Here is a 16,165-nt window from a genome sequence, read left to right on the forward strand (position 1 = left end):
GCACTTTGAATGACAATTGCGCGGTCATGCTACACTGTACCCAAATGAAATTTTTATCATTTTTTTCCCACAAATAGAGCTTTCTTTTGGTGGTATTTGATCACCTCTACGGTTTTTATTTTTTGCGCTACAAATAAAAAAATACCGAAAATTTTGAAAAAAAAAAATGTTTTTTTTTTTGTTTCAGTTTCAAAACTTTGTAAATAAGTACGTTTTCTCCTTCACTGATGGGCACTGATGGGGCTACACTGATGGGCACTGATAAGGTGGCACTGATGGGCACCAATGTGGCACCAATGAAGTGGCACTGATGGGCGGCACTGATGGGCGACACGGATGGGCGACACGGACGGACACTGATAGGTGGCACAAATTGGCACTGATAGCTGGCACGGATGGGCGGCACGGATGGGCATGGATAGGCGGCACAGGTGGGCATAGATAGGCGGCACAGGTGGGCATGGATAGGCGGCACAGGTGGGCATGGATAGGCGGCACAGGTGGGCATGGATAGGCGGCACAGGTGGGCATGGATAGGCGGCACAGGTGGGCACTCAGGCGGCACAGGTGGGCACTCAGGCGGCACAGGTGGGCACTCATAGGCGGCACAGGTGGGCACTCATAGGCGGCATCGGTGTTATAGTAATGGATGCCAATCAGTGCCAAACAATAATGCATGCCAATCAGTGATGCCCATTGTGGCCACTGATTGGCATTCATTATGGGCACTGATTGGCACCCATTGTGCTGACTGGCACCCTGGTGGTCTAGGGAGGATTATGGATTTTTATTACCTTTTCCCTGGTGGTCTAGTGGTGTCCCTGGTGGTCCAGTGTGGGCATCCTCGGGGGGGCTGTGCTGATAATCGATCAGCACAGACCCCCCCTGTCAGAGGAGCAGCCGATCGGCTCTCCTCTACTCGCGTCTGACAGACGCGAGTGAGGGAAAGCTGATCACCGGCTCTTCCCATTTACACTGTGATCAGCCGTGATTGGACACGGCTGATCACATGGTAAAGAGTCTCCGTCGGAGACTCTTTACCGAGATCGTAGTTGCCGGGTGTCAGACTGACACCCCGCAACAACGATCGCCGCGATGCGCGCCCCCGGGGGCGCGCAGCGGCTCATTATCCTAATCACGTCATATGACGTCCGGTTAGGATAATGAAACCACTTTGCCGCCGTCAATTTGTAATAGGGCGGGCGGCAAGTGGTTAAATATCAGTGGCCATGTTTAATATTGAGATTAGATGGGATTAATGTTGTTTTTTATGGCATAACAAAGGTAAATGACAGAGTGGAATGCCCATAGAGTATAATGGGAAGTAAAATATAAACTCATTTGCAGGCAAATCTGAGTGACATAGCAATTTATCCTTTCCCACAGCTATTCCTCATGTAGAGTAGCAGATTGTAAGATTGAGATTATTTGGGATTACGGCTGTTTTCTATGGAATGACAGATAAATAATAGAAAGGAATGCCCATAGAGTATAATGGGAAGGAAGATGTGTCCTGGAGTCAAAACGATTGGTCATATCGGATCAATCTTTAGCAAACATACTTTCTATGTCCAGTGGTGATTTCCAAAATTCACATTAAGTGGGATTATTATTGGTTTCTATGGAATGACATACATATGACAGGGTGGAATGCCCATAGAGTATAATGGGAAGCAAGATGTGACCTGGAGTCAGAACCATTGGTCATATCAGATCAATCTTTACCAGACATACTCTCTATGTTCAGCAGTGATGTCCAAATTTTAAATTAAATGGGATTATTATTGTTTTATATGGAATGACAAGACATATGACAGAGTGGAATGCCCATAGAGTATAATGGGAAATAAAATCTAAACTAATTTTCAGGCAAATCTGAGTGACATAGCAATTTATCCTTTACCACAGCTGTTCCTCAAGTAGAGTAGCAGATTGTAAGGTTGAGATTATTTGGGATTACAGCTGTTTTCTATGGAATGACAGATAAATAATAGAAAGGAATGCCCATAGAGTATAATGGGAAGCAAGATGTGTCCTGGAGTCAAAACGATTGGCCATATCAGATCATTCTTTAGTAGACATACTCTCTATGTCCAGTGGTGATGCCCAAAATTCACATTAAGTGGGATTATTATTGGTTTCTATGGAATGACAGATAAATAATAGAAAGGAATGCCCATAGAGTATAATGGGAAGCAAGATGTGTCCTGGAGTCAAACCGATTGGCCATATCAGATCATTCTTTAGCAGACATACTCTCTATGTCCAGTGGTGATGCCCAAAATTCACATTAAGTGGGATTATTATTGGTTTCTATGGAATGACATACATATGACAGAGTGGAATGCCCATAGAGAATAATGGGAAGCAAGATGTGACCTGGAGTCAGAACCATTGGTCATAGCAGATCAATCTTTAGCAGACATACTCTCTATGTTTGTTAGTGATGTCCAAATTAGACATTAAGTGGGATTATTATTTTTTTCTATAGAATGACAGATAAAAATCCGATTGTACATAACGTTATGACGTTATTTCATTAGGACGGGACTACGTTCACGCTAGTAGCCAATAGCTTTGGTCTAGGAATTTGATCTGAGCATGCGTGGCACTTTGTCCGTCAGAGTAGGCTACACATGATCTGAGTATGTCCGATCAGAGCATTTTGTCTGAAAATTTTACCGGCAAGTTGGAAGAGTTGGTCCGTCGGATATTCCTAAGGAAACAGTCTGATGGAGACCACACACAGTCGGAATATACGACAAAACGGTCCAATAGGACACATTCCGTCGGAATCTCCGACCGTGTGTACAAGGGCTTACATGTTTTATGCAGAATTAAGTTATAAAAAATAATATTAACAAAACTATATCCATGCCCACCAATGCAGCCTGCCTGTGTCCGCCAATGCAGCCCATGTCCCCAGGCTACCTGTGCAGGGGAAGGGAGAGGAGCGCCGCCCCCCCGCATGATCAAAGCGCCGGTAACATAACAGCTTTTATTTTATTAGCTGTGTGTTCCCCGCCATGCCCCCCTCACATACAACCCTTCCTTTGTCCAGGGAACTTTGGAAGACAGATCACTTGTCCCAGGATTGGAAGGGTGATCTGTCTATCAAAGTGCCCGGACAAAGAGGAAGGGTAGTAGGTGACGGCATGCAGCGGGGAACACGCAGCTATTAAAATTAAAGTTATGTTACCGGCGCTCTGACCATATGGTAGACGGCTCTAATCTCTCTTCTCCTCTGATCTCTGGGAGAACGGCTCCCATACAACCCGCCTGCAGGTGGTGCTGGCCCCCCCCAGGCAGCCCACATCTGCCAGCCCTCAAAATCCACTCGCAAAATGTGAGCAGGCGAGCGTAATTTTTGAGGGCTGCTCTATGGGCATTTTCTTCTTTCATTTCTTATAAAACAATTATAATCCATACACACTCGATTTAAAATCGTGCCACTAAACTTGGATACTATATCTGCTAAGGATTTATTTGGTATGCTGAAAGATTTTGACTCCAGGTCACATCTTGGTTCCCATTCTACTCTATGGGCATTCCTTTCCATCATTTATCTGTCATTCCATAGAAAACAGCTGTAATCCCAAATAATCTCAATCTTACAATCTGCTACTCTACTTGAGGAACAGCTGTGGGAAAGGTGAAAATGCTATGTCTCTCAGATTTGCCTGCAAATGAGATTATATTTTACTTCCCATTATACTCTATGGGCATTCCATTCTGCCATATGTCTTGTCATTCCATAAAAAAAAATAATAATCTCGTTTAACCACTTGAGGACCGCCGTATTGCCAATGTACGTCAGCACAATGGCACAGGCAGGCACAATCACGTACATCTACGTGATTGCCTTCCAGCGGGTGGGGGGTCCGATCGGACCCCCTCCCGCTGGTTACGGCGGTCCGATTCGGTCCAGGAGCGCTCCGTGATGAGGGGATGGCCGTTGGTTTTCGGCCACCCCCTCTGGATCGCTCCTGGCCAATGAGAAGCTTCCTCCCCTGTGTATTGTTTACACAGGAAGGAGGAAGTGATGTCATTCTCCTCGGGGCGGTCTTTTTGACCGGACTACGAGGAGAAGACAGAAAGTAAGTGTGCACCAACACTACACTGACATGTAGGTACACACAGGCACACAAACCCCCCCCCGATCCCCCCCGATCGCCCCCCCATCCCCCCCCGCCCCCCCTCCCCCCCCAGTCACAGTGTCACTGATTGCATTGATCATTTCTTTACTGATCAATGCATTCAGTGTCAGTTGTGACAGTAAAAACTGTCAGGACAGTTAGTGTTAGGTCCAGGGTAGCCCCCTATCACCCCCCAATAAAGATTTAACCCCCTGATTGCCCCTAGAGTTAACCCTTTCACCCCCTTTTGCCAGTGTCACTAAGCGATCATTTTTCTGATCGCTGCATGTGTCGCTAGGTAGCTAGTTATTTTTTTAGGTTCACCGCCAGGTTTTTATATCGCTAGGTACCCCGATATACTACCCAATAATGTTTTTAACCCCCTGATTGCCGCTAGTTAACCCTTTCACCCCCTTTTGCCAGTGTCACTAAGCGATCGTTTTTCTGATCGCTGCATTAGTGTCGCTACAGTCGCTAGGTAGCTAGTTATTTTTTTAGGTTCACCGCCAGGTTTTTATAGCGCTAGGTACCCCGATATACTACCCAATAATGGTTTTAACCCCCTGATTTCTGCTAGTTAACCCTTTCACCCCCTTTTGCCAGTGTCACTAAGCGATAATTTTTCTGAACGCTGCATCAGTGTCGCTAGGTAGCTAGTTATTTTTTTAGGTTCACCGCCAGGTTTTTATAGCGCTAGGTACCCCGATATACTACCCAATAATGGTTTTAACCCCCTGATTGCTGCTAGTTAACCCTTTCACCCCCTTTCACCAGCGATCACAGTATAAGTGTCACTGGTGACGCTGGTTAGCCAGTTAGTTATTTAGGTTCCCCGTCAGGTTTTTATATAGCGCCAGGGACCCCCATATACTACCTAATAAAAATTTGAACCCCCTGATTGCTCCTAGTTAACCCTTTCACCACTGATCACCGTATAAGTGTTACGGGTGACTCTGGTTAGTTTGTTTTTTATAGCATCAGGGCACCCACCATTTATTACCCAATAAAGGTTTAACCCCCTGATCACCCGGCGGGTGATATCAATTAGGTTTTAGGGTCAGGGTCTGCGTCGCCCCAGGCAGCGCTAGGTTAGTGCCAGTACCGCTAACACCCACACACAAAGCATACACCTCCCGTAGTGGTATAGAATCTGAACAGATCAATATCTGATCTGATCAGATCTATACTAGCGTCCCCAGCAGTTTAGGGTTCCAAAAAAACGCATTGTTAGCGGGATCAGCCCAAATACCTGCTGGCACCTGCGTTTTGCCCCTCTGCCCAGCCCACCCAAGTGCAGTATCGATCGATCACTGTCACTTACAAAACACTAAACACATAACTGCAGCGATCGCAGAGTCAGGCCTGATCCCTGCCATCGCTAACAGGTTTTTTGGTAGCATTTTATATTCAAATCCGGAAGGCAGTGCTTGGTTTTCGGGGTCCCGTACGTGGCTAGGCTCCCAAAAAGTCCCCCACATGTGGTATCCCCGTACTCGGGAGAAGCAGCAAAATTTATTTTGGGGTGTAATTTGACTTCTGCCCATAGCATGTGTGAGCAATATATCATTTAGTGACAACTTTGTGCAAAAAAAAAAAAAAGTTTGTAATATTCCCGCAACTTTTGGCAAAATATAAAATATTCCGTGGACTCAACATGCCTCTCAGTAAATAGCTTGGGGTGTCTACTTTCCAAAATTGGGTCATTTGGGGGGGTTTTGTGCTATTTTGGCATTTTATGGACTTCGAAACTGTGATAGGTAGTGAGGAGTTAAATCAAAAATTTGCACCCTTAGAAATCCTGAAGGTGGTGATTGGTTTTCGGGTTGCCGTGCGCGACTAGACTCCCAAAAAGTCCCACACATGTGGTATCCCCGTACTCAGGAGAAGCAGCAGAATGTATTTTGGGGTGTCATTTCACATATGCCCATAGCATGTGTGAGCAATATATCATTTAGTGACAACTTGGTGCAAAAAAAAAAAGTTTGTAATATTCCCGCAACTTGTGGCAAAATATAAAATATTCCATGGACTCAACATGCCTCTCAGTAAATAGCTTGGGGTGTCTACTTTCCAAAATGGGGTCATTTTGGGGGGTTTTGTGCTATTTTGGCATTTTATGGCCTTCGAAACTGTGATAGGTAGTGAGGAGTTAAATCAAAAATTTGCACCCTTAGAAATCCTGAAGGTGGTGATTGGTTTTCGGGGTGCCGTGCGCGACTAGACTCCCAAAAAGTCCCACACATGTGGTATCCCCATACTCGGGAGAAGTAGCGGAATATATTTTGGGGTGCAATTCCACATATAACCATGGCATGTGTGAGCAATATATCATTTAGTGACAACTTTTTGTAAAAAAAAATTTTTTTTTTTTTTTTGTCATTATTTAATCCCTTAGGACAAAAAAAATAAATATTCAATGGGCTCAACATACCCATCAGCAATTTCCTTGGGGTGTCTACTTTCCAAAATGGGGTCATTTGGGGGGGATTTGTACTGCCCTGCCATTTTAGCACCTCAAGAAATGAGATCGGCAGTCATAAATTAAAAGCTGTGTAAATTCCAGAAAATGTACTCTAGTTTGTAGACGCTATAACTTTTGCGCAAACCAAAAAATATACGCTTATTGACATTTTTTTTACTAAAGACATGTGGCTGAATAAATTTTGCCCTCAATGTATGACTAAAATTTAGTTTATTCGATTTTTCTTATAACAAAAAGAAGAAAATATCTTTTTTTTTCAAAATTTTCGCTCTTTTTCCATTTATATCGCAAAAAAAAAAAATCGCAGAGGCAATCAAATACCATCAAAAGAAAGCTCTATTTGTGGGAAGAAAAGGACGCAAATTTCGTTTGGGTGCAATATTGCATGACCGCGCAATTACCAGTTAAAGCAGCGCAGTGCGAAATTGCAAAAAGACCTCTGGTCCTTAAGGTATTTATTGGTCCGGAGCTGAAGTGGTTAATGTCAAATTTGGACATCACTGCTGAACGTAGAGAGTATGTCTGCTAAAGATTGATCTGATATGACCAATGGTTTTGACTTTAGGTCACATCTTCCTTCCCATTATATTATATTATATGGGCATTCCACTCTGTCATATGTTTGTCATTCCATAGAAACCAATAATAATCCCACTTAATGTGAATTTTGGACATCACCACTGGACATAGAGAGTATGTCTGCTAAAGAATGATCTGATATGACCAATGGTTTTGACTCCAGGTCACATCTTGCTTCCCATTATACTCTATGGGCATTCCACTCTGTCATATGTATGTCATTCCATATAAAACAGCTGTAATCCCAAATAATCTCAACCTTAAAATCTGCTACTCTACTTGAGGAACAGCTGTGGTAAAGGATAAATTGCTATGTCACTCAGATTTGCCTGCAAATGAGTTTATATTTTACTTCCCATTATACTCTATGGCAGGGGTTGACAAATTTGCTTGGAATCTAGGAGCCAGCTAAAAAAGTTAGGAGCCAGGTCCGTGACGGCGATCTGGACCTGTCCCTGGTCTGACATGGAGACGAGTGAGGGGAAGATAGCCCCCAGCCCCCCACATATGAGATCACCTCTCATTGGACACACCGCTCGAGTGCTAAATGGCCGCTGTGATTGGTCATTTAGCATGATCTGTGATTGGCTGTATCCAAGGGACACGGCCAACACAGAACTTCCCCGATGCTCGCCCATGGCGGCGTGCAGAGGGGAAGTAAACAGGAGGATGTCTAGGGACGCCCTCCCGGCAATTGGTGTCCGTGCTGTAGACATCTTTCGTCTATAGCGCGGGCACGAAGTGGTTAACAAAAGAATGTGACTATTATTTCCGACATATTCCCGCTCATTTACTGCCATTTCCCTGTTCGATCAGGTCCGCCTGAAAAACTGACAGGTGAACCTGATCAGACAGCCCTTGTGAAAGGGGTCAAGCAGGGAGGATTACAAATAATATTTTTTTTTTCCTTAATTAAAATAATTTTTTTTTTTACTTTTTACAAAGAAAAAAAAAAAAAAAATTATATATATATATATATATATATATATATAATTAATAAATTTAAGATGACGCCCGCAATCACTTCCTTCTCTTCACTTTGGGAAGGAAATGGGCGGGCAGTGAAAAACAGGCAGGGGAGCTTCACTCCATTAGGAATTAGCATTATTGGAATATGGTGTAATTTCTACATCCACCACAAGATGGCGCCAGACTACCAAAAGATTTTAGAAGGCCGCAAAGCCACGGCCTCAATTACTGGCCGGCGCGGCCCGATGGAATTGCACGGCGGAGTTCGGGGTCCAAATGGAGACAGGATACCCCAGCAGCGTTGCCCCAGTCGCCAGGACACGAAATCTAGGCGCAAATGCGACCTGGCGACCGGGGTTTGTCGAGCCCTGCTCTATGGGCATTCCACTCTGTCATATGTCTTGTCATTCCATATAAAACAATAATAATCCCGTTTAATTTGAAATTTGGACATCACTACTGGACATAGAGAGTATGTCTGCTAAAGATTGATCTGATATGACCAATCGTTTTGACTCCAGGACACATCTTGCTTCCCATTATACTCTATGGGCATTCCTTTCTATTATTTATCTGTCATTCCATAGAAACCAATAATAATCCCACTTAATTTGAATTTTGGAAATCACCACTGGACATTAGAGAATATGTCTGCTAAAGATTGATGTGATATGACCAATCGTTCTGACTCCAGGTCACATCTTGCTTCCCATTATACTCTATGGGCATTCCACTCTGTCATATGTATGTCATTCCATAGAAACCAATAATAATCCCACTTAATGTGAATTTTGGAAGTCACCACTGGACATAGAGAGTATGTCTGCTAAAGATTGATCCGATATGACCAATGGTTTTGACTCCAGGACACATCTTGCTCCCCATGATATTCTATGGGCATTCCTTTTTATTATTTATCTGTCATTCTATAGAAAAAAAAAAATAATCCCACTTAATGTCTAATTTGGACATCACTAACAAACATAGAGAGTATGTCTGCTAAAGATTGATCTGATATGACCAATGGTTCTGACTCCAGGTCACATCTTGCTTCCCATTATTCTCTATGGGCATTCCACTCTGTCATATGTATGTCATTCCATAGAAACCAATAATAATCCAACTTAATCTGAATTTTGGGCATCACAACTGGACATAGAGAGTATGTCTGCTAAAGAATGATCTGATATGACCAATGGTTTTGACTCCAGGTCACATCTTGCTTCCCATTATACTCTATGGGCATTCCTTTCTATTATTTATCTGTCATTCCATAGAAAACAGCCGTAATCCCAAATAATCTCAATCTTACAATCTGCTACTCTACATGAGGAATAGCTGTGGGAAAGGATAAATTGCTATGTCACTCAGATTTGCCTGCAAATGAGTTTATATTTTACTTCCCATTATACTCTATGGGCATTCCACTCTGTCATTTACCTTTGTTATGCCATAAAAAACAACATTAATCCCATCTAATCTCAATATTAAACATGGCCACTGATATTTAAAAGTAGGTCTTTAAAAAAAAAAAAAAAAAAACATTTATATGTCAAAAGAGTCTCTCACAAACTGAATTTTTTTTCCATTATTCTCTATGGGCATTCCACTTTGTTCCATTATTCTCTATGGGCATTCCATCTCCCTGTTAAAGCGGGAGTCCACCGGGACTCCGCGTTTTTTTTTTTGTTTTTTTTTTTTTTTTTTTAAAGCCAGCAGCTACAAATACTGCAGCTGCTGACTTTTAAAATAGTGACACTTACCTGTCCAGCGCGCCCGCGATGTCGGCACCCGAAGCCGATCACTAGGTCGTCTGTCGGGTCCTGCCGCCGCCATCTTGGGTATGGGAATCAGGAAATGGAGCCTTTCGGCTTCATTTCCCGGTTCCCTACTGCGCATGCGCGAATCGCGCTGCGCAATAAGGACGCTCCCCGCTGCCTCTGGGAGCTGTGTGTTTCCCAGCAGGCAGCGGGGCACTTGCGGGAAGGGGCGGGCACTTGCGGAAAGGGGCGTAAGTTACGCCCCTTTCCGCAGAGAGCTATCCCGGAAGTGGGTGCAGTTACCTGGATTATCCAGGTAACTGCACCCCCCTCCCCCCTGAAAGGTGCCGATTGTGGCACCGGAGGGGGGGAGGGTTCCGATGAGCGGAAGGTCCACTTTAGGGTGGACCTCTGCTTTAAAGTCTATGGGCATTCCATTCTGTCATTCCTTTTAGTATTTCCCCTTCCTGAGCATGTGTCCCCTGATAGTCAGCTGGGCTCCTTTACTATAATCAATGGTTCCCACTACTATCATCAATGGTTCCCCACTACTATCATCAATGGTTCCCCACTACTATCATCAATGGTTCCCCACTACTATCAATGGTTCCCCACTACTATCATCAATGGTTCCCCACTACTATCATCAATGGTTCCCCACTACTATCATCAATGGTTCCCCACTACTATCATCAATGGTTCCCCACTACTATCATCAATGGTTCCCCACTACTATCATCAATGGTTCCCCACTACTATCATCAATGGTTCCCCACTACTATCATCAATGGTTCCCATTACTATCATCAATGGTTCCCCGCTACTATCATCAATGGTTCCCTCTACTATAATCAATGGTTCCCATTACTATCATCAATGGTTCCCAACTACTATCATCAATGGTTCCCAACTACTATCATCAATGGTTCCCCACTACTATCATCAATGGTTCCCCACTACTATCATCAATGGTTCCCCACTACTATCATCAATGGTTCCCCACTACTATCATCAATGGTTCCCCACTACTATCATCAATGGTTCCCCTGTACTATAATCAATGGTTCCCCTGTACTATAATCAATGGTCTCCCATTACTATAATCATTGGTTCCCAACTACTATAATCAATGGTTCCCCACTACTATAATCAATGGTTCCCCACTACTATAATCAATGGTTCCCCACTACTATCATCAAGGGTTCCCTCTACTATCATCAATGCTTCCCATTGCTATAAACAATGGTTCCCTCTACTATAATCAATGGTTCCCTCTACTATAATCAATGGTGCCCCACTACTATAATCAATTGTGCCCCACTACTATAATCAATGGTGCCCCACTACTATAATCAATGGTGCCCCACTACTATAATCAATGGTGCCCCACTACTATAATCAATGGTTCCCACTACTATAATCAATGGTGCCCCACTACTATAATCAATGGTCCCCCATCACTATAATCAATGGTCGCCCAACTACTATAATCAATGGTTCCCACTACTATAATCAATGGTGCCCCACTACTATAATCAATGGTTCCCAACTACTATAATCAATGGTTCCCAACTACTATAATCAATGGTTCCCAACTACTATAATCAATGGTTCCCAACTACTATAATCAATGGTTCCCAACTACTATAAACAATGGTGCCCCACTACTATAATCAATGGTTCCCAACTACTATAAACAATGGTGCCCCACTACTATAATCAATGGGTCCCACACTACTCTAATCGGTGGTTCCCAACTACTATTATCAATGGTTCCCACTATGGTTTCCCCAATATAAACACAAACGTGTTGCATTTGATCAGAGGGGCGGTAGTGTCATGGAAGCCAGGTTCATATATGTGCACTTTGAGTTGGCTGCTGGACCTGTGAGGCTCCTTTCACACTGAGTCGCTTTACAGGCGCTACATTGCTAAAAACAGCTCCTGTAAAGCTCCTCTCCTGTGTCTCCAGTGTGAAAGCCAGAGGGAGCGGTGCGCTTGCAGGACGGTCAAAAAAGTCCTGCAAGGCGCATCTTTGCAGCGCTATAGGAGCGTGGTGTATGCACAGCTTCTAAAGCGCCCCTTCCCATTGAAAACAACCGGGTAGCGCTGCAAACCCGCCGGCAAAGCGCTGTTCTGTGGGCGCTTTTAACCCCTTTCCGCGCGCTAGTGGCCGATTAGCGCTGCTAAAACGACGGTAAAGCGCCACTAAATATAGTGGCGCTTTACCGCCAACGCCCCAGTCTGAAAGTAGAGAGATGTGAATAAAGAAATCCTGGAACCATTTTATAAAAATTGCCTTGCTATTCCGCACATGTGAATATGAAAAGGTGCCCACAAGGAAAAGCCGCTTTCCCTGGGGGCTCCCGTGCAGGTGTTTCCCCCCCCCCCGAGTACTACTGCTGCGTCCATTTGCACAGAGAGCCCCGCTCCTGTAACTGGCACGCCCCCCACATCTGCTAGGGAGATGCACATTTTGCCTGCGAGTCGGGAACACACAAGTGTGAGCCTAGGCTAATAGTTAAAGTATAACTGGATGGAGAAGGGAGGAATTAGAAGCCCTGTCATGGTTTTATTGCTACCTTCACCCCCGTTCGGGAGATTCAGTAATAGAGAGAAAATCTTTCAACGGGGATACTAGTTCTGGTGACCTGAGATGCCCAAGAAATTCCCTTAATTTGCAGGAATTTCCTCTCACTTCCTGTTTTGGCTATGGGACAGGAAGTGAAGGTAAATCTCTGCAATGGGACACAGAAAATGACAGGGATTATACCCCCCCCCTTACTCTATCCAAAATGGGGGAAAAAATGTTTTGCCTGTAGTTCTACTTTAATGGCACCCCCATATATCCGCTAATGTGCATGCCAAACCACATGGTGCTGCAGCGTTGTGTATTTTTGGAAAAGGGTCAGGGACCTCTTTTCCACATTTCTTGCGGGTAGGGCAGCCCATTGAAATGAATAGGCTGCTCTGCACAACACAACGCACATGCTCGCATCTGTGGGTATGAACCTAGTTTTACATTTATTATCTGTTATAATTTTTTCCTGGATTTATACCTTTCCACTGCTGAACATTTTTTTGTGGCATTGATCAACCTGGAAAAACAATAAGTGGGTAACAAGGAGAGTGGCTTGATACAGCCAGGATCACCATATAGTCAGGTAGGCTATATGGGGGCCCCATATAGCCTACCTGACAGGGCTGATCAACTTCTGAACAAGCAGTCAGGTTTTTCTTGAATGATCTGTGCTGCCGGCTATAGCTGGCAGCACTGATCATTGTGCTCTCATGCCAGGGAGGCCCTCTGCTGTGAGAACCCAATTGCACAACGGGAGTGGTTTGCCCCATCCAGTTTAAGCTTATGGATGGGGGAATCTGCACTTTTTTTTTTCAACCTACTGAACGAAAAAATGTGTAATGTGTGGCCTGTCATACTTCTCCAGAATAACGCTGCACTGACACAATCCATAGGCACCTACTGACCCAAGGGAGGCTGGATCTGGTATGTAGTACTCCCTATTCCCCCCTCCTATCCATGGGCCTGGTTACAGCACACATTATGCTATGACAGTCGGCCGCTGTCGGCTCTTCTGTGTTGGGCAGAGCTCCACTGATTATACTGAGAGAGTAGCTCTTCCAGGGCAATTAGCTGGGCTGTTATAAACAAGGCCAAGGATAAATCCAAGCTTAACTTACCGACCAGTCCGCAGACAACCAAGTAAACCTGTCTAACACCAAGGGCGTTTTTCAGGCGCTATAGCGTTAGAAATAGCACCTGCAATCCACGCTAAAACAGCTGCACCATTGTCTGTAGTGTGCAGCGGAGCGCTGACAGGACGTCAGGGAAAAGTCCTGCCAGCAGCTTCTCTGGAGCGGTGAAGGAGCGGTGTGTTTACCGCTCCTCTACCACTGCTCCCCATTGAAATCAATGGGGCAGCTCTGTAATACCACTGGCAAAATGCCACTATTGTTGTGTATTGCCGGCGGTTTTAACCCTTTCTCGGCCGCTAGTGGGGGTAAAAGTGCCCCACTAGCGGCCGAAATGCGCCGCAAATCCGACGGTAAAACGCAGCTAAAAATGGTGGCGTTTTACCGCCAACGCTATGAGCAGAGTGGTGTGAAAGGGGTCTAACAGTATGCGTTAAAAGCAGTTGTTTAGCACACATTTGCAAAACCCCTGCTTTTAACGCATACTGTTAGGCCCCTTTCACACTAACGTCCCGTTCAGGCCCGCCTGTCAGTTTTTCAGGCGGACCTGAACGGGTGCTCCATAGAGCTCTATGGAGCGTCGGATGTCAGCGGTGACATGTCCGCTGACATCCGACCCGCTCCGATCCGAAAAAGTGTGACGGAGGAAAAAGCTATTTTTCCATCCGTCTGCGGATCGGATCGGGTGACGACGGGCACTGCGGTCCGTCGTCATCCGATCTCCCATAGGGGAGAGCGGCGCTGTGACAGGTCCGTCCCTGCGCAGTGTGCGGAGACAGACCTGTCATCTCCCTGCTCAGCGGGGATCGGCGGAGTGATCCCCGCTGAGCAAACGGACATCCACGGGGCGGATCAGAACTGATCCGCCCTGTGTGAAAGGACCCTTAGACAGGTTTACTTGGTCGTCTGCGGGCTGGTCGGTAAGTTAAGCTTGGATTTATCCTTGGCCTGGTTTATAACTGTTGTTAGCCTTCCAATGTTTCTTATCGTGATAGCCAGCTATAGATGGGGCAAGTGGCGTACCCTTTTTGTATCAATTATCAGGGCAAGGTGTTCTATCAGGTTGAGGTCAGGTGCAGACCAGTCAAGTTCCTCCACCCCAAACTCGCTCATCCATGTCTTTATGGACCTTGCTTTGTGCACTGGTGCGCAGTCATGTTGAAAAAGGAAGACGTCATCCCCAAACTGTTCCCACAAAGTTGGGAGCATGAAATTGTCCAAAATGTCTTTTTAATGTTGACACTTCCCTTCACTGGAACTAAGGGGCCAAGCCCAACCCCTGAAAAACAACCCCTCACTATAATCCTCCCTCCACCAAATGATTTGGACCAGTGCACAAAGCAAGGTCCATAAAGACATGGATGAGCGACTTTGGGGTGCAGGAACTTGACTGGCCTGCGCAAAGTTCTGACCTCGACTCAATAGAACACCTTTGGGATGAATTAGAATGGAGACTGTGAGCCAGGCCTTCTCGTCCAACATCAGTGCCTGACCTCACAAGTGTGTTTCTGGAAGAATGGTCAAACGTTCCCATAGACACACTCCTAAACCTTGTGGACAGCCTTCCCAGAAGAGTTGAAGCTGTTATAGCTGCAAAGGGTGGGCCAACTCAATATTGAACCCTAAGGACTAAGACTGGGATACCATTAAAGTTCATGTGCGTGTAAAAGCAGGCGTCCCAATACTTTTGTTAATATAGTGTATATGGATGCACGTATCCTTTGAATAGGCTGCTGTACCTGTGAGAAACAAAAGGGGAAAAAGTCCCCAACCCTTTTTTAAAAGGAGCCCCACAGAACCACATGGTGCTGCAACACCATGCGGATTTGCGTGGGGATGCCATAAGGAATTGATGGCGCCCTCAGCACTTGCCAAAGAGCCAAGCATTTCAGTGCACATGCTTATGAACCTAGGCTTAGGGAAGAGGAAGCACTGGTGCCGCATGCGGCACACAAAGCCTCCTTTGCCGGCGCTCGACTCCCTCCCCAGAGCAGCGCAGGGAAGTGTCGGTGAGACACTAAAGCGTTCCAATTTCAGAATTCCCCACATCGCACCGAGCGGGAGGCACTGCACCCCCACACATTTATTTATTTATTTATATATATATATATATATATATATATATATATATATATATATATATAATATATCTCTCTCAATCAAAATAAATAACTATAAATAATTATAACAAATAATAATAATTATTCAATAATGTAATCAAATCAAAAACACAGAAATATGCTGAGTTGCAGAATTGTCATTGTCATTGCTTTTAGTGTTTGATGAATTTCCCCACAAATTACTATCGCTCAATTCTGCGAGTGATTCTAATTTTATTATTGCTGTTTTCTAGCTGGTCTATAAGCACTTTTGATGTAAATGGACATTTTTTGGTTGCTATGGACAATCTCCAGTTTCCAGGCATAAAGAACAGTATTTCTAATATAAAACTGTATGCAGGGCACTGAGCAGACCACTAGGGACAAAGGGGATGTGTAATTATTTGATACAGAACTGTAATCTGTAAG

General features: G+C 44.7%; 1 protein-coding gene across 2 annotated transcripts in view; it reads left to right on the forward strand.

Moving 5' to 3' along the window:
- Window positions 1-16,165, forward strand: part of LOC143963466 (gamma-tubulin complex component 4-like) — a 185,296-nt gene that overhangs the window by 453 nt on the left and 168,678 nt on the right. The gene's annotated exons all lie outside the window — the stretch shown is intronic.

The sequence above is a fragment of the Lithobates pipiens genome, unplaced genomic scaffold, assembly GCF_037356315.1.
Source record: "Lithobates pipiens isolate NorthernLeopardFrog02 unplaced genomic scaffold, aLitPip1_a1.2 Scaffold_8, whole genome shotgun sequence".
In the NCBI taxonomy this organism is placed as follows: domain Eukaryota; kingdom Metazoa; phylum Chordata; class Amphibia; order Anura; family Ranidae; genus Lithobates; species Lithobates pipiens.